At 32.5% G+C, this 19,298-nt stretch overlaps 1 protein-coding gene and 1 long non-coding RNA gene across 2 annotated transcripts in view; both read right to left on the bottom strand.

Moving 5' to 3' along the window:
- Nucleotides 1-19,298, bottom strand: part of LOC143081658 (inactive pancreatic lipase-related protein 1-like) — a 34,722-nt gene that overhangs the window by 7,052 nt on the left and 8,372 nt on the right. The gene's annotated exons all lie outside the window — the stretch shown is intronic.
- LOC143081657 (uncharacterized) lies at nt 12,826-18,541 on the bottom strand. Its single transcript, XR_012980010.1, has 4 exons — nt 18,467-18,541; nt 16,340-16,488; nt 13,756-14,406; nt 12,826-12,875 (listed from the first exon to the last, which is right to left on the bottom strand). It is a non-coding gene; the product is annotated as an uncharacterized LOC143081657 (long non-coding RNA).

Raw genomic sequence — 19,298 nt, forward strand, 5'->3', positions numbered from 1 at the left:
GGCCCCGCTGTCAATAACGTGGGGTAAAGAAGTTGTATGGATAATCTGATATGAAGCATTATTTGAAGTTATTACATAGTCTCATGAGTGTGATTTTATTCTAAGATTTTAAGTTAAAACTGATAAATATTATCAACTAACTTTAATTTCATAGTATAATAGTGATATGACTGCATGGTGTGAAGTCAAAATATAGTGTGGATCAAATTTGTTAGCGATGGACAGACCAACAGACAGACAGACCTTTGACCTAGGAAGTTGTACATACATCATGACACACCCTCTGGTATTGGTTAAAATGGATGTCAAGTATAATATTTGAAATCATAACGGTTCTCAAGATATAGAGCGGACACGATCTTCACCACAGGACACGGGGTTGTCAACTGAAACCAAAGTTTTTGACTTTGACCTTTGACCTACGAAGTTGTACATACATCATGCCACACCCTCTGGTGTTGGTTAATAACATGTTAAAAGTATTAAGTATAAAATCATAACGGTTATCTAGATATGGAGCGGACACGATCTTCACCACAGGACACGGAGTTGTCAACTGAAACCAAAGTTTTTGACCTTGACCTTTGACCTAAGAAGTTGTACATACATCATGATACGCCCTCTGGTGGTGGTTAATAAACATGTAAAGTATAAAGTATGAAATCATAATGGTTCCCTGGATATGGAGCGGACACAAAGGTAAAGTGTTACGGACGGACGGACAGCCTGATCAATATAAGGCGACCCGCCTTTAGGGGGGGGGGCCCTAATTATTACGAATCCAAACAGTATAATCCTAAATAAACCAGTATGCAAATATGATCTATAAAAAATTAAAAGGCGTTCACCTTTTAAAGAAAAATTAAAGTTAACAAATGACGTAAATGTCAAGAACAATTTACATAAAACAGATATATAAATGCATTAATTAATTCAACAATAGCAATTCATAAGCGTCCGGTTATGGTCTTACATAGACGATGAACTAGACTCATTAATGGTCAAACTAGGAGGGATCAGAATGCCCTTAAGAGACAATAATATTTCAACTGGTGGCTGATTATTGCAATATAAGTGGGTTTACTTAATTCAGAAAACCAATACCTCTTCTTATACTTAACAAAGTATCAAGAAAATATCGTCAAGTGCTTAATATGTTTCTTGTTTGTTTTCAAATTTTGATACATACTAGTGGCATTTAATTATAATATTATAGTATGTATCATGAAATCTTCATTCACACAATTTCAAACGATATTCTTTAAGAATAATACTGTATTAATGCAAAATCTGTAAACATGGCTAAAATATCGATGCTACGATTTAGAATTTTATATAAAAAAAATATAATAAGGCAATCTCCTGTCATAGTATAAAGTGTTTCCATGTATATTTAGTCTTTAACTAGTAGATCTTTTTGCTTTTATAAATTATTTTATTCTAATATTTATTAGAATTATGAAAATAGAACTTTGTAACAGGATCGTTGTCTGAAGCGCTTTTCTGAATTTACCTTCATCGATCGAGATTGCTCAATTTGAAAGCCATAAAATGATGTTAAAATTCTTTACTACTAGAAAACCGATGTGACAAAAAAAGATAATATAAAAAAAAGAATAGCCAGTATCCAACTCAGATCAACTTTGCTAGAGTCAAATGGAACATTTTTTTTTTTTAATAATTGTCTTAATTGTTTCAAGCGAGAATTCGATAAAGGTATGTTATAAATAATGTGTAGTACCAAATCACCAACAACTGGTCTGCTGCTTACATTGGACACTTGATCCATACTGACTACATAAGGAGGAAATAACGCATAAATGCGTATACGATGTCCCTAATACAACAGATACGAAGAGCATTTAATTAATGAAATGAACCTTCTGAACATCTTTTTTTATTATTTGAGCGTCACTAATGAGTCTTTTGTAGACGAAACGCGCGACTATGATCAGTTTATTCTGGTCAAATTATCATTAAAACGAATTAAGGCAATATCTGTACATTATAACACTGAAATAACATTAACGGTACCAATTTTCCTGCACCAGATGCTCATTTCGACTATACATGTCTCTTCAGTGATGGTCGTGGCCAACATATTTGAAATCCAAAGCTTCTATAAAAGATGAAGAGCTATAATCCAAAAGGTCCAAAAGGTAAAGCCGAATCCGTGAAAAGAATCAGAGCTTTGCATGAGGGAGACACATTCCTTAATTTATAATAATTTCTAAAATTTGGTAACAGCAAATTTTAATAACACAAAAAAAATCAGTATTTTCATGCCAGTACCGAAGTACTGTGCTGGTGATACCCTCGGGGACTAACAGTCCACCATGCAGAGGCATCGACCCAGTGGTAGTAATAACATGAAACTCGCAATGAAAAAAACAACAGGGTTTCAATTATTGTATAAAAGAAAGTTTGGGTGTTAGATAATATCCGAAAACAATTAATGAATTTCTCACTTTTGTTAAGACTATTTTTTTAATAGCCAATCTTACAAAGTGTTGTTGTAAACGGTTTAACTGTATCATTAAGTAACCGTTAATGTTTTAACTATTGATCATTTAAACTATTTAAGTATATTTCACAATTACTAAACATATTAGTGTCTTACCTTTGTCATAAGCAGCGTGATTAAACAAATCAACAATTCTCACTTATATACTGCATATCGTAACCGCATCATCGACTCGTAAAAAATGTCACTCAATACATTAAGATATAATCACTTTAAAAGCATACAATTTCGTGACAGAAAAAAATCAAAATCTTTATCATCATTATATCTGTTCGTAAAACTTATACGTTAAAATTCATCAACAAAATTGTATTTGTGTTTGGTTGCAAATAAATCCTGTTATCACATTTGAAGAAAATATGTGCTCCTTGAATATATTACTTTAATTCTTTTTGTATTCTAATTGAAATCTGGATCTTTGAAATCAAAATAGGAATTAGGTATAAAAACATTAATATCGATAAATTTGACACTTTAAATATCCTTTATTTTCATAAAAGAAAACCTTTCCATTTACTTTGGGTCCGATATTCACTTTTAGTTTTGATTCAGATTTGTGTTGATATGCTTAAGGTATCGACTCTTTCTTATAAATGTCACTATTGCGTAGTATTCAATTTTCTGTTTTTGGTGAGATTCATAAGCGCAAGATAAAGTTTTTTGCGTCGTGTTTTTAGAACTGTTGGTCTTTCGTCTTTGTATGTTTTGTCTTGGTGTTGTCTAATTTTGACTTACAACTTTTGATTGCCTCTTCATCACAAGCTTTTTACAACCACTGGGTCTATGTCAATTTGCATTAAGTTACTTTTACAGTTTCAAAATCTTAAAGTTCATGTAGATTAAATATTTGCAATAGACGATGCTTTTTCAATGATCACTTTTAATGCCAAAATTTTTAACTTTCTTCACCACATAGCAAACTATGTTGTGGTTAATGATATTACAATCGGCTAAGTTTGACCATGCAGTTATGGATTTCAAATGTCGACTGAGAGATAAGTTTGTATTAGGTTCACTACGGTGGCCGTTCATACGTTTGTGAAATGAATATTCTGACTTAAAGATGTACTTAAAGTAATATTAAAGTAAAATTAACAATTTAAAATTATTTTTTTTAAGGTCAAAATGACGTATATTAAGGAACAAAAGAAGCTAAAAATATTCACACATGTCCAGGATCAAACAAGATGTCGATATCGACACACGAATACACGGTGTAAAAAACAACAGCGTTACGATATCGACAGAAAATTTCAACCTCTCCCAGATGATATATGGTATATGGATATACATTAAAGGTGAAAAAACATGATCTTAAAAAAAGTGTTGACAACCCTGGACCATCTAAGCAGAAGTTCAAACAGAGGACAAAAGACAAACCCGGTAACAAATAAAACATACAAGGACAAACAACAACATTTGACATTGAAACAAAAAACATATGTAAGCGCAGACTCCGAAATACTTGGTCGACCACACAATATTTTTTTATTGTGTCAACATCTATGTATAGATGGATGTCCGGTTAAGATATTTCACATGATTTTTTAAATGCATTGCAAACATAGACAAAAATTGTATGTAAACTGGATTTAAAAAGAAAATTTAAGGATTAACTTCAACAGGAGGAAAACAAATATAAACGCACTTAGTCCCCCTTTCGAATGATACAATCAATTATCAAATTACCCTAAAAGCTTAAGGTTGTCAAATAAAGATCTTCATAGCATTGAGAATATTCAATAGTTGATGTCATCACCACAATGTTATATCTATATGTATATATCGACAACCAAGACAGAGGTTTCAGGTCGTTGTTTAAGCTACAATGTATGGGATGTTTGTCGATATCGATTCAAAGACGACCAAAGATTCAATTTCAATAATGTACAAATCATCATATAGATAAATAGATAAAGGCCACTTTCCTGATTTGGTACAGGGCATTTTACGGAAAAGCGGGAGGTTGAACCTGGTTTTGTGGCATGTCAAACCTCCCGCTTTAATGGCAGTGTTAATTATAACATTAAAATGAAAACATAACACGAAAGGGTTACAATAAATAATCAGATAAATGGGAGAAAATTTAGTACAGAGAAACAAACGAATTAAAGCAATATTGCACGAATTATTCGGCAAATTGAATTCTTATAATTGTCTTTCAGCACTGCTTTCATTAGGGAATTGTCAGTAAGTTCCTACAGAACAAATATTATTTCTAGTTTATCCTGCACAATGACGATCACTAAGACGCTTGATGAACGTTTAATAGTGCAGTGTTACAGGCGATCCCCTCTATCTAGTAAATGACGCCATAAATGCGCGGTGAAGGATGAACTCGAAACTGGTCTATAAGTTATGTTGCTATGAATTGTTTTATGACGGCCTAACGAGATCAATTTAATTTTGTGGTTGTCGGCAAATTATCTTTATTTGTCAGAGGTCTCAATTATTTAAATGTTACCGTTATAATATGAAAATTGATTTTTAAAATCTTCATTTAGAAATGAACTTTTGTTTGTATTTACGTCCCTTTCTTAACATGATGGAATCCGATTTATTGGTTCCATATGCCCTTTTGCATCGTTTCCTCGTTTATAATATTAATAGTAACTTAAGTTGCATTTAGCATATTAATTTTAAATTAAGAGAAGCATTTTCTAATGTAAAGACCACAAGAACTTTGTTTAGATATTATAAAGCAGTCAAGGTGTCCCTTTTAAAGTACACGGATGTCTGTGAGCTTAATTTTAGATTTAATGCAATCAAACAATTTTGTTAAACGATGATCTTTTTTCATGGTTCTTAAGAAGTGTTATCAAATAAAACTATATTACATCTTTTTAGATTAAAATGCACTTTGCTTGTATAGCTTTTGATTCACACGAAAATAATAAGATCTTAATCAAACACATAACCCATCATGAATAACGAAATATTTGTATATTTGTATTAGGAGTATATTATAAACTGATATTCTAAAAAATAAAAACGTCAACGCAAAATTTACAAAATGTTTCGTTAACATCATAGCAAGTAGAAAAATGCCGTACACATTAGTAAGGAGCAGTTGCGGATACAAAAGTATAATCGTATAAAAATGTATTAATCCTACTATATACCGCCCGCTTTTGTATAGGGAAAGGGGCTGCGAATACGGAAAACTAAATAAATGATAAGTACTTTAAATTTGTGCATTTATTTTATTCCCGTCCCCGTTATTATGGTACACATTTCGTTCGTCATTCGATTCAAAGCCTGGAAGTCATAGCTTAACCCCCGACATACAAATCATCAATAGTCTGGGAATTGTCCTAGTGAAATTTCAATGACTAAAGATGAACGCATACATATGTACCTTCTCCAAGAAACATATCACAGTCTTTTACATTTATCTTCTTTTAATGAATGGCAGAAATTACCAAATTTTCGTTTGAAGTAGGTTTATCGACGGATATTTGTGGGCGATCAACAAGAACAGTATTTCTCAGGACACATACATTGTCACACTCAAGTTATAATATAGAACGAAGACGGGATATGAAATATAGGATACGAATTACCTTTCCCGACAGAGCTTTTTGTGCCAATTCGTACCAAGTTACTTGAGAAATTAGTTCCATCTAAGATTTTTCAGGGATAACAGGTTAACATATTCGAGCGTCACTGATGATTCTTTTGTAGACGAATAATACAAAATTTAGTCCTGGTATCTATGATGGGTTTAATTAGTCAACCTCACAAACCCTTAAAAGATAATCTTATAACAAATTAGAAACAAAGACAAACCAGACCTAGACAACTTGGACCACTTTTAAACTCTGATTCCTTTCACAGATTTGGCTATACGTTTAGACCTTTTGGATTATAGCTCTTCCTCTTTTATATAAGCTTTGGATATTAAATATATTGGCCACGAGCATCACTGAAGAGACATGTATTGTCGAAATGAGCATCTGGTGCAGAAAAATTGGTACCGTTAATGTTATTAAAACAACGAACTAGTTAAAAAAATTCAGACTATAAAATTGGGAAACAACAACCAGATCACAGAGCTGACAACAGCCGAAGGCCATCAATGTGTCTTCAACGCAGCGAGAACATAAAATTTGTGTACTAGTTCAGTGAAATTGGACGCGACACTAAACTCCAAAACATTTAAATAAACAAAAATTAAAAAAAACATACTATACTAACAAAGGCCAGAGACTCAATACTTGGGACACAAATGCTACTGGGTTAAACATGTTTTTTTGATATATCAACCCCTCCCCCCTTATACCTCTAGCCAAGGTAGAATAAATAAACACCTAGCAATACGCAAAGTAAGACTCAGTTCAAAAGAAGTCCGAGTCCGATGTCAGAATAGGTAACGAAGGACACTAGACAAAATGACAATGATACATAGTTAAGCAAGGGACTACTAGCAGTTATTGACATGCCTGCTCCAGACCTCAATTAATCTTATTAAAAGATTGAGAAGATCAAAACCTTATCATACCAGCAACTGGTTGTGGAATAAATGTATTTATTTCCGATGCAAAGACCCTACGAGTGAATCAATATGTATAACAAAATATGCAATCCTTAATAACCTGACAACTGTATGGTAACTATATCCTTTACGAATCAGAGATGGGTCCGATTACTTTCAACGTAATTGATTAAATTACAATTGCTTTGTCATTTGTAAGATTAAATTAATGATTACATAATTTCTGAAAGTGTCTGATTAAATTAAGCCTTTTTGGTTTTAAAGAAACCATTGTACAGTATTAAAATGCTGATTCTGTACCGATGCTATGCGAATAAAAGTCATTAATGTGTTGATCAAAAGATAAATTTGTATTATGTTTTGTAACAGGAGTGAAAAGTAAATCACAAAAATACTGAACTCCGAGGAAAATTCAAAACGGAAAGTCCAAAATCAAATGGAAAAAATCAAAAGCCCAAACACATCAAACGAATGAATAAAAACTGGCATATTCCTGACTTTGTACAGAAAATGGTCGATTGAACCCGATTTTGATTCATATTGTACAGTATGCAAATTATTAATTGTTGTTGATATATGCGAAAGTAAAGAAGTTGGTTCAGTAAGACCTCTTTTTGGCCCCAAAATATAGAAGTTTTCCAAAATTGTGAAAATGTAATCTTTTAGCTATTCACTGAAAAGAATGCTTCTGCTACAGAAATATGGGCTGTTTTTGACAATGCAATGCACATATATCTGGTACTAGCATCATAAAGTCATGCTAAATTACTGAAATCTTCAGAATTTGAGCATTTTAGTTAAATTTTAGACGGTTTTCATCATAAATGAAAGTGGCCGCATTCGTGTTCATTCATAATATTGAAATGTAAGTTGTATTTGATGATAGTACATAAAATATATAAAGGTTGAGGATAAACACGGATGCGGCCACTTTAATTTTTGACATAAACCATCGGAAAAGTGACGTTTTTTGGCATATTTGATAGATTTTTCATATTTAAGCTTGAATCGGATCGTTTTTAATGATTACATTAGTTAAAATCTTTCACATAAACTAATTGAATCAATTGAAATAGACACTTACGTGTTTAAAAAGTGTCCAAAATCTTTCGTTAGATGAACCTGAAATTTGAGGCCAAAATCGGCACTTACCGGACCTACTCCTTTACCAGCGTACGTTTATTTTTATACTCAATATAATACCGATTATATGTTATCCATATGAATAATGAGCCAACACCATAGAAAAGAAATGGGGTTTGTGGGGGGATGAAGAATAGAGAAATTTAGACAAAAATGTAAAGAATAGAGAATAATGGGGTGCTTAAATATAAAGCATAGAGAAGTATAGGCAAAAGTAATTGATAAAAAGATGTTAATATATTAAGAAAAAAAATACTGTAAAAAATATATCTAACTCGACGAAAATTCAGAACGTAAAGTCTGATGATATGGCTCAATCAGGAGTTCAAACACGCCAAACGAATAAACTAAAGAACAATGAGCAAAACATATAAAGAATAGAGAAACGTGACATAATAGTGAAGAAATATATAACACACCCATTCATAACTTGCGTCCAGACCCTTCTTCATATGCATAATGGTTTTAGACTTTTTTAAGCCTTTTTGTCGTTATTGTATAATAAAATAGTGAAACAGAAATAATGAATGTATAGGCAGAGCTAAGAACAAATACGCGTACTATGGGACCACTACAGCAAAATAAAATTGTATACAAAATCCACTGTAGACTTGGAAGATTTATCCATGCCATTTTAACTGAATGACAGTGTATAGAATATATACGTGTTTCACAGATGACGACAGATATGTTACAATTGTCGTCCTGTCCTCTCTTTATCGAGTGGGACCTACCGAATTGCATTAATTTCCGATTCGTCAAGTTTATGAACAAAAAGACGGGTGCAAGATGTGCAGCAGATATGTTTTCCTGCCAGAACACATGACCTATCCCTGATTTTGGGCGTGATTTGTGTTGCTCAGCCTATGTTTTTATGTTGTGTTCTGTTGATGAATCTTAGATCTTTGTCGGTTTCGCTTTTGCAATGGCGTTGTCGGTATATTTTTGACATATCAGTTTGAATACACCTTTTGTTTCAGTGGAATTGGTAAATGGTACGCATGTAAATGTTTAAATCATCGATTTTGTCATATTGATGCTAAAGAATAGCTATTCGATAAGAAAAGATTAAAAAAGGATAAAGCTTTATCTTGTCCTTTTTTTAAGGTAAATATAGTAATAAACAAAGTCAAGTATATACTAGTATATATGGTCTGACATTTTTTGCTAAATTTGAGATGAATTAAACATACATACTATATATGAAATACAAACACGAAAAAATCATCTGATAATGAAATATTTGTTTCATCATATTTGATAAAAAACAAGTCATCCGTATGTGTAGGTAACCTTTTTTAAATGTTACGAAAAAGTGGGGTAAAAACACACATAAATATTTATGAGAGAATAGAAAAAAAACCTATTTTGAATATTTTTACAAATAGGAAAAATCACTATCTTTATAATCACATATTTATTACCTTGTTGTTTCGATATATTAAAGTACTTTGAACCTATGGACTGAATGAGATACATATATATATTTGTTAAAATGTTTTATTTTCATAAACAGAACCAAAACATAAATAGTTGTACAACCGGTACTTTGTTTATTTCAATAATAAAAGTACTTTTGAACCTCATGGACTAGATGAGAGAGATGTACAAATATTGTGGATCTATAAAATATAACAACTACTTTTAAAATACTAATCTCATCGTGTTAAAGTTGAGGTCTTTTGCATTCAACATATTACATTTCATAATTGCCGTTTATAGACATTCTTGTTATAAAAGATGGCACCGAAATTAAAACAGATATTTGTTTATAAAGAAACTGATACTCATAAGTATTTAGATATAAATTCGTGCCACCCATCTCATACCAAAAGGAATATCGCCTTACATATTGTTTAGTTAGAAAAATATGTACAGTAGTCAAGGATGAAAATTTGAGAGAAGATCGTCTAGAGGAACTGCAGTCATTTTTGATCTAGCAAACCTACACAGAGACTTTAAAAGAAAGGGGAATTCAAATGGCAAAACAGATCCCAATCAACCAATTACGCTCCATCATCGAGGAGCAGAGTGATAACAACGATAAAATACCGTTCGTCATTACACAAAATCTCAACTATAAAATTATTCCCGTTGCACAAATATAAAAATATAAGTATCCACAAAGAGTTCATTCCACTACGTGGTTGAATAATTTTGACGTTTGTGGTGCAACGTATTTTGTAATTCATCATAGAAATATATCATAATGACAAATAATAGAACAATATCATACTGAGGGGATCTTTTAAAGTGCAGAGTCACATTATAAAAACCAAAGAAACACAAAAAGTCGCATATACAAAACACACCAGCAAAAAAAGAAAGATAATACAAAACACATTGCCGGGATGTTTAAGTAACTAGCCTCGTTAACTGGATATCACAGTCCAACAGTAAAAGTAATATTAATAATAGAACAAAGACAAATGAAAGAACAATATAACACGTTGTTGACAATATCAGTACGCAGAATCTATACATCAAGACCATCATGTATTATTTGTGAAGTTGATACGGAATATTTATCAACAAGGTCTTGGTATCTTCCGATGAACTGTTTTAGAAAAAGGACGAGACGTTCTTTGACATACCCGGGTTCATCAACTTTCTACTCAGACACTGACGACGTTTTACAAAGTCTGAGTAGGAGCTGCAAGTTCTTGAATATCGAATAAGTTTGGAAATATATATCCCATATTCAGGTGAAATTGGTATATTGCTACTAAGGTGGAGAAAATTTATAATTTAAAAATTAAAATCGTCTCGTTTGTCATAGATTCTGGTACTGAGATGACTGTGTAAGTCAAATTCGAGATATGTCTAGAAATAAGGCGGAAGAAGCCGTGTCTGTTGTTTCTTTAATTTCTAGTTCTAGGGATATAGTAGTGGAACCCAATCAGAAAAGTTCGCATTGTTATATTTGTTATTCTCGTGGGATTTTGTCTGATGCTTGGTCCGTTTCTGTGTGTGTTACATTTTAGTGTTGTGTCGTTGTTCTCCTCTTATATTTAATGCGTTTCCCTCGGTTTTAGTTTGTTACCCCGATTTTGTTTTTGTCCATGGATTTATGAGTTTTGAACAGCGGTATACTACTGTTGTCTTTATGTATGGAAAGAACATCATCAATATATCTGAAAGTAAAATTAAATAATCTGGCTTCTTTGTCCTTCTTGACAAGTGTCCGAAGGAACTCCGATTCATATGCAAACAAGAAGAGGTCGGCAAGAAGAGGCGCACAGTTTGTTGGAAAAGTTGAACATCGGTATGCTACTGTTGCCTTTATCTACCTCCAAACTTAACAAATGTGTTGTCGATAAGAAACTGACCACTTGTTCTTCTGTGTAGCATGTATTACCTTTTTATTCGTCACTATTAACTAAATATGGCTGATGATATCCCAAAGTAATAAGTTTATAGCGTATGCTACCCTTTTTATGTTGAAAGGCATTGTGGATTATTTCTTTTAGGCGATTTTTCAATTTCACATGGGGAATGGTGGTAAACAGGGTTGAAAAATCAAAAGTTTCGATAGAACTAATTTCAGAAAAAGACCTAGATTTAAAATTGTATACACCGCCGATTATAACTGTTTATTAAGTATGATTGTCTTTTAGACTTACTGTACCAAGAACATAACTAATGTGTCCGTGTTTCTTCCTCGTGTACTAACTAATGTGTCCGTGTTTCTTCCTCGTCAATAGTTTTTAAGTTTAATTTTTTGTCCGTCATTAACATTCTGGTTAACTTTTGCGTGACAAATTTTGTCAAAAAAGTCTGGTGAGTAATATCGTGTTTGAATGAGGGCTAAAACATTTTCAAAATATTTCTACTCTCATTGCAGCGAATCAAAACTCAAAATTGTTAGAGGATTGTTGACAGAAGGTGAAACGACTCCTGGAATACGCAGATCAAAAATGTGTACGTCACAACATCTGTGGCGTGCAGAAATGATTTGTTCCCCACAGTATCAAAAAATCAGCAGGGCGAGAACAAGTAGATTTCTTGCAAGGCAGCCAAAAAGTTTTTCAAAAATGTTAGTAGGCATGACATTTTTCAGCATATCACTGAAGATAGTCTGAATGTCGCATTTTTTTTTTTTGCTTTTTAAAATGAATATGGTTTATTGCAACAAATGCATGCTGCTATTACAGCAAAAAGCAAAAACTTAAAAGAGGTCACGAGATTGCCTACACGAGGTTAACATATCGAGCAGTGAGTCCTGAATAAATGTTGAGTGAAAAACCAATTGACAATAGTCAGTTGTCTGTAACTCTCAATTGATAAAATGCGTACATGATCCGTGTGTTATTCATTTTAATACATTCTGTTTCTCTTATATCGTGTTATGCAACACTTGATTATTATCACATGTCATTGTTTTTGTTATTCTATATATCTGAAGTCTTATCTATTTTAATGTATATATTGATGCTATGTTTCTATTATTTTTTTAATGACCTCCTCAAAAGTAAAAAGCAAATCATACTTTCTGTCAATATAAGAATTATTACCGATCGAACTGTGGTATGTTCTCCCTTCTTTGACTTCAGCCACTGTTGTTTTTTGTAGACGTTTCTTTTTGAGAAATTTACTTTGTTTCTTTTCCTGTTTGCTTTTGAATCTGTTTTTGTTGCCCTCTCTCTTCTTGTTTACTTTATTACCCCTACTAAGAGTCTCATTTCCAGGTGACAGGCCTATAGATGTGTTTAACTGAAAAATCAATTTATTTTAAATCATGCAAGTCCTTATCATCTTTATAACAATTCCGTAAAAAATATATTTTGTATATGTTTTTTTTATTAAAGGAATGACTGTAATAATTTTCTGAATAACGCGCGTAGCGGGTTATTTTACAGAGTGCACCACATTTTTTATGTTATTTCTTCATAGACAGAAAAAATATTACAGTCATTCCTTATAATTTAAATCTAGATTCCTTATTCAAGGAGTAAATCCTAAAAAAAAAAACGTTGATGGCGTCACAGTCAAATGACAAATTTATGTCACAGCCAATCAGAAGTCGTTACATCCAAAATCAAATTATTTGAAGTTGAAAGCACTTTGTAGTAAGGTGTATTCCATTTTGTGCAGCAATAATCAACCATTGAATAGACTTCGGGAAAATTGAGATTAATCTTGGCCTGATGTAGACTGATCTTTAACAGTTGACATCTTAATGTTTTGTTTTATGCCTCATTTGTAAAGGCTGTAAAAGTATCAAAATTTGATGGGTGGTGGTTATTTAAGATGAATCGCTTGAACATTTATATGCCATATTCAATTTAAAATGTATGGATGGTGGGGTAAAATAAAATGTATCTTCCTCCCCTGCCATACATTTATTTTTGGAACAACCATAACAAAGTTGCTTACATATACATTTTGTCTCTGGTAAATAGATGTCTCATTTGCAATCATACCTTTTTTCTTATTTTTAATTTTTTTTTAGTTTTTTTTTTTTAATAGAGAAGTTTACATATATTTATGAAGTAAGATTGCATTTATTACACATTCAATGTGATTATCAGAACCTTAATGTTAGTTTCTAATTTTTGTTCATTTATCTTAATTGCAATTAATCAAATAATACCTCAGAAATATAATTATATCCCTCATTCTTTTGAAGTACGGCTGAGCTGACTCTGTAGTTTAAAGATGATGAGGTTGAGAAGTGTTTTGTCTTAGGAGCTTTAAGAGCAATCAAGTTATTAAAGCTTTCATTTGCTTGTGATGAGCCCAAGTTAGATAGCTTTTTAGACTGTGGAACCATTTTTTGAATGAAGAGTTTCTCAAGGTCACATCTGAGTTGAGATGAAGATAAGTCTTTTCCACGAGGGAGATTTGAATGAATATAAGAATCTTTGTCTTTAAGGTAACCACACCAAGTTTCTTTGCAGTTTTCATGCTCACCAAATATATGTTTTATTGAGGCACGAAGGCCGTCCTCAATTCCACTTGAATTATCTACGTTCTGGTTTACAACGTATGTAAAAATTTTCACAATTGCATCACAAACCATCCCAGTTAATTCTTTGTGTTTTGGCTTTAGTTCATGTAATTTTGATATTATGCTATGTTTTATATGATTTCTATCACTTATTTTTTCCATTTTTGAATTGGGCATTAACCGCTTGGCTCGGTCAAAACCCGTGGAATCATCATCTCCTACCATTTCTGATATATCCACTCCTTCTTCGTCTAATTCTTTCAACATTTCAACAACCATATCTGGTTCCATGCCCTGAAATAGTTTTTAAAATAATGTGTATTTGTTAAACATTCAAATATACACCACAACCCCATGTTTGATAATCAAAAGCCTCAGACTTTGCATTGACACTGTAAAAATTCCTCAAATATGAAAGTACCCATGTTTGATTGATTCATCAGTTTTATCTAACAATTCTTATAATCTGTCGACCCCAAGGGTGACTGGGGTATAGAAATATGGTCACTTGGTCTTCTCCCGACCGGCAGTAAAACGCTTGCTGAAGTGGGGCGTCCGTTTGGCTGTGCGGGATGTATTTAAGTTCGCAGTCACGTCCGTCAGAAGGGGACGTTAAATCCGATGCCTCGTGTAAAGAGAGTGCCACGCTCTTTGCACGTTAAGAACCCTTGCAACAACTCTTTGAGGGGTCCGTAGGTGGCCTGTTGCAAGGAAAAATTTCTGTCCCTATCCAATATACCCTCATTTTCCAGTGGTTGTCCAAATTTCCCCGACCATCATCCTAGATGGCCTCTATTACAACAATCTACCTATTGTTTTTATTGTGAACTTGTTCTCGTCCTGAATATGCATGAAATATTTGCCACTGGACGTTAAGCAACCAACAATCAATCAATCAATCATTATAATCTGTCAATTATTTGATATTGAAATGTTTTGCAATCATGAAAGAATTAATTGTCCTCACATTCATTTTTTGTCAACCCTGCGACTTTTTTCGCAGAGAGCTGGACATAGGGATAGTGATCCTGCGGCAGCGGCGTTAGCTAACTTCTTAAAAGTTTTATATTTTAGTAGGGGGAAGACCTGGATGCTTCATACTTTGTATATGGGTGCCTCATGTTACGAAGTTTCCCTCAGTCACATTTCCAATGTCCTTGACCTCATTTTTATGGTTCAGTGACTGCTTGAAAAAAAGATTTTGTTTTTTTGTAATGTTAAGTTCTCTCTTATTTATAAGTAATAGGGTAACTAACTATATTTGGTATGTGCGTACCTTGTAAGGTCCTCATGCCCATCAGGCAGTTTTCACTAGACCTGGACCTCATTTCATGGATCAGTGAACATGATTGTAAGGTGTACATATCTAGCTGGCAGGTGTCATCTGACCTTGGCCTCATTTTCATATGCATGGTTCAATGGTCAAAGTTAAGGTTTTGAGTTTTAGTTCTATTATTTGTTGTATGGGATAACTGTAAGGTAAACATGTCTAGCTGGCAGGTGTCATCTGACATTCACCTCATTTTCATGGTTCAGTGGTCAAAGTTAAGTTTTTTTGTGTTTTGGTCTGTTTTTCTTAAACTATAAGCAATAGGTTAATTAAATGTGTTGTATGGAAGAATTGTTAGCTGTACATGCCTGCCTGGCATGGTTCATCTGACCATGATATCATTTTATGGTTCAAAGGTCAATGTTTAATTTTCTTGGTTTGTGTTAAGTTTATGTGACAGTTGTAATAAAGCTTTATATTTAGGACTATCAACATAAATTACATTATATCAATGAATAGTTAAGAAGGCGAGACATTTCAGTGTGTGCAGTCTTGTATCCAATTAAAAATTAAAACTTATTTTCAAAGTAAATATTGATTTGCTGCTTTTTTTCACAATGATCTAAGCTCACCTTTGATTTTTATACATTTGTAAGGCAGCAACCATTTGATTTTCTGGGGGGGGGGGGGGGGGGGGGGGCTATGGATTTTTTTTCCAGACAAACTTTTTTTTTTGCCTGTGGCGAAAAACAATATATTTTTTTTTTGCGACAAGTTGAAAACATTTTTTTTCTTTCAATTTTATCATTACATAAAGTGGCAGCTGAGGGTGAAACAAACAAATTTTTTTTCTCAGGGTCAAGAACAAATGTTTTTTTTTTTCTTAAAAAGACGGGCGTATCATGTGCTCAAAACAGCTGTTAATTACCATTGTTATTGCTTTCATATGGTAAATACCTTTGCAGAACCACTCCAATTCTTTCTACACTTATGTTGTCTTGGTAAGATACCTCTGCCCTTTGCCCTTTCACAAATTCTACAGTTCGATATGCGAACCTTATGGTTTACAACTTTGCCTGTGGTTTTTCCAATCAGTGTTGAAACTCCTTCAAAATGCAACATATTGAAATACATGTATATCTAAATCACAATATTCAAGCCAAAATGATATGACAAGAACAGGTTTATTCTCTATATGCCCCTTGTGGGGCCTTAATTGGAAATAAAATATCAAAGAATCCAAAAAAATGCAACTATGAATAAAGATTAATTTCAGACCATTTGGATCTCAATGTTCACCAATTAAAATTCAGAGCCTAGTTTCATGTATCTGTTTAAGGACATATCGTCGCTGGGCTTCTAAAATGTTGTAAATTACAAATTTTTCAAGAATTTTTTTTCTCACAAACAGGCTTTGAAAATTTTGGCAAAATGCAAGCTTCCAAAATGTCGTAGATGAACTTGAAAATTTTTGTAAATAGCAGTGAAATAAAAACGTTGACATTTCTGGATTATCCAAGAACTTAAATTATTTTCACAGAAATAAAGAAATGTACAATTATTTTTTTCCCAAAGCCATCCTACAACAATTTTCAAGTTTTCATACAACATTTTGGAAGCAAACTTTACAAACAACTGACATTGGCAATTTTGTGATATGTCTTATTTCACACATTTTGATTGGCCTAACTGTATGCTATTTTGTGATAACAAAGATATCCTCCCGTCCAGACCATTGGTGTCAAAAAGTATTTTTAGCCAAAAAAGTCATATACGACATTTTAGAAGCCCAGCGACGATATGTATATTCAATTTTTGGTGTATCATTAATAGATTATTTTTATATAAATAAAAATATATGTCTTAGGATAGCTCCATGAAAGCAGCCACAGGGTCCAAAATTTAAAAGATTCAAGATATCAAAGAAGCAATTTATACAAAGTATTTTTAATTTCCTATGTAAATTTATATTGGAAAGGAAGGTAACTTGAGTTTTTTTGTCAGTGTTTGTTTGATTTCTAAAAATATATGTTAAGTATAATTCTTTGATGGAGTTATAAGTTCTTTTTTGAATATATTATATAAAATTCAGCTCATGAAATGTGCAAAACCAAACAGTTATGTGTATTTTTTTTTATTTTGCACTTTTCATTTAACAAATTACAAAGTCATGGCTTTGTGACCAATTTGAAAAAAATAATGTTGCTTTGTCTCTTCAGGTGCCAACAGACGGCCTTGGAATTATATAAATCGGGTATCAAGTTGTTCATTTTTCATTTATCTCTTCATTTATGTAAGTTTCACCTAACTGCCACCCTTTATTTTCTCATATTTAGACAGTTTTCACAGTGACCCACAAATTCTGGCATTTTGGCTTTCATTTTGAAAGATTGTCATGTGATCACCAGAAAAAAGTAAGGCACAATTTAGATTTGTTTACATTTTTATATTATATTTGTTCAGCATCTGCCTTGTTTAAAGAAACTTTAAACCACTAGAAGAAGAATATATCCTGAATTAATTTTATATTAGATTTGAGATTTTACCTTTACATGTTAATTTTTTTTAAATGGTCAACTAATGAATGATGAAATCTAGTATGTAACTTGATAAAAGACATGAAAACACTGTTAGAGTTGTTTTTTTATACTTCAAAGACGGCTGAAATATCAACAATCAAGATTATCCATTGTATTATGTTTTATAGAAGTGGCAAAGTTATAATTTTGTATCAATCTTAATTGATATTTCTGCCTTTTTTGCAGAGTTATCTCTCCCTTTTTCAATGCAAATCAACATAGGAATTTTGAATCTTGATTTTTGTAGTCTTCCTTAAGTAAGAATATATGGGACTTTTTTCTGTGTATATTTTGGGTATAATGCTGAAGATTAAAACTTAAAAATCTTCTGTTGCAATTACTTTGAGCTTAGAATCAAATTTATTCTAGATTGACTGGACTAATGGGGCATATGTATATTCCAAACATAAAGCAACTAATATTTAACAAGCAAAATGCATTTCTATAAATCTACCCCCCAGGTGATAACACTGAGTAGACATGAAATAAGTACTGTCATTTTTACCTGATAAGCTGTTGTATGATCGGCCTGGGCCCTTTTTCTGCCAGCATGTATCAGTACTTATGCATATTCCACTTCTACTTTCTGTTTGATCTTCTAATTTAATAGGAAAAAAAATGATCTTCTAATTTAATAGGAAAAAAAATGCACATGTAAACTAGAAATATAAACAGCTGAATATAAATCAGTAATAATAGACCACTTCCCAGTCTTCTGTACTCCACTTTAATTAGCAGGTGTCTAAACTAAAAAACTACCAAGTCAGGAGCCTCTGGCCTTTGTTAGTCTTGTATTATTTTAATTTTAGTTTCTTGTGTACAATTTGGAAATTAGTATGGCGTTCATTATCACTGGACTAGTATATATTTGTTAAGGGGCCAGCTGAAGGACGCCTCCGGGTGCGGGAATTTCTCGCTACATTGAAGACCTGTTGGTGACCCTCTGCTGTTGTTTTTTATTTGGTCGGGTTGTTGTCTCTTTGACACATTCCCCATTTCCATTCTCAATGTTATAACATATTTTCATGCAACGTATCTTGTTTATTGTTTAGTTTAGACTTTTAATAATTTGGATAAATGTTTTACATTGATATACATTTTATTAGAATCGGTGAACACGAATTTGACAGCTAGCATGGCTAGTGCCCTTTAAAGACAGGGATTAAAAGGTAGAGAAAAAAATAGAATATTCCGTATTGATTAAATTAAGATAGTGACCTCCAATTTCAAATTAACTTAGGATTTTCATAAAACTTTGCAGCTATCTAAATTTTATTTTGATCTTACAGAATGTCATATTGTTTGTTAGCTTGGTGTGTTGTTGTCAAGTTAAATGA

Source organism: Mytilus galloprovincialis, chromosome 7, assembly GCF_965363235.1.
Source record: "Mytilus galloprovincialis chromosome 7, xbMytGall1.hap1.1, whole genome shotgun sequence".
Taxonomy (NCBI): Eukaryota; Metazoa; Mollusca; class Bivalvia; order Mytilida; family Mytilidae; genus Mytilus; species Mytilus galloprovincialis.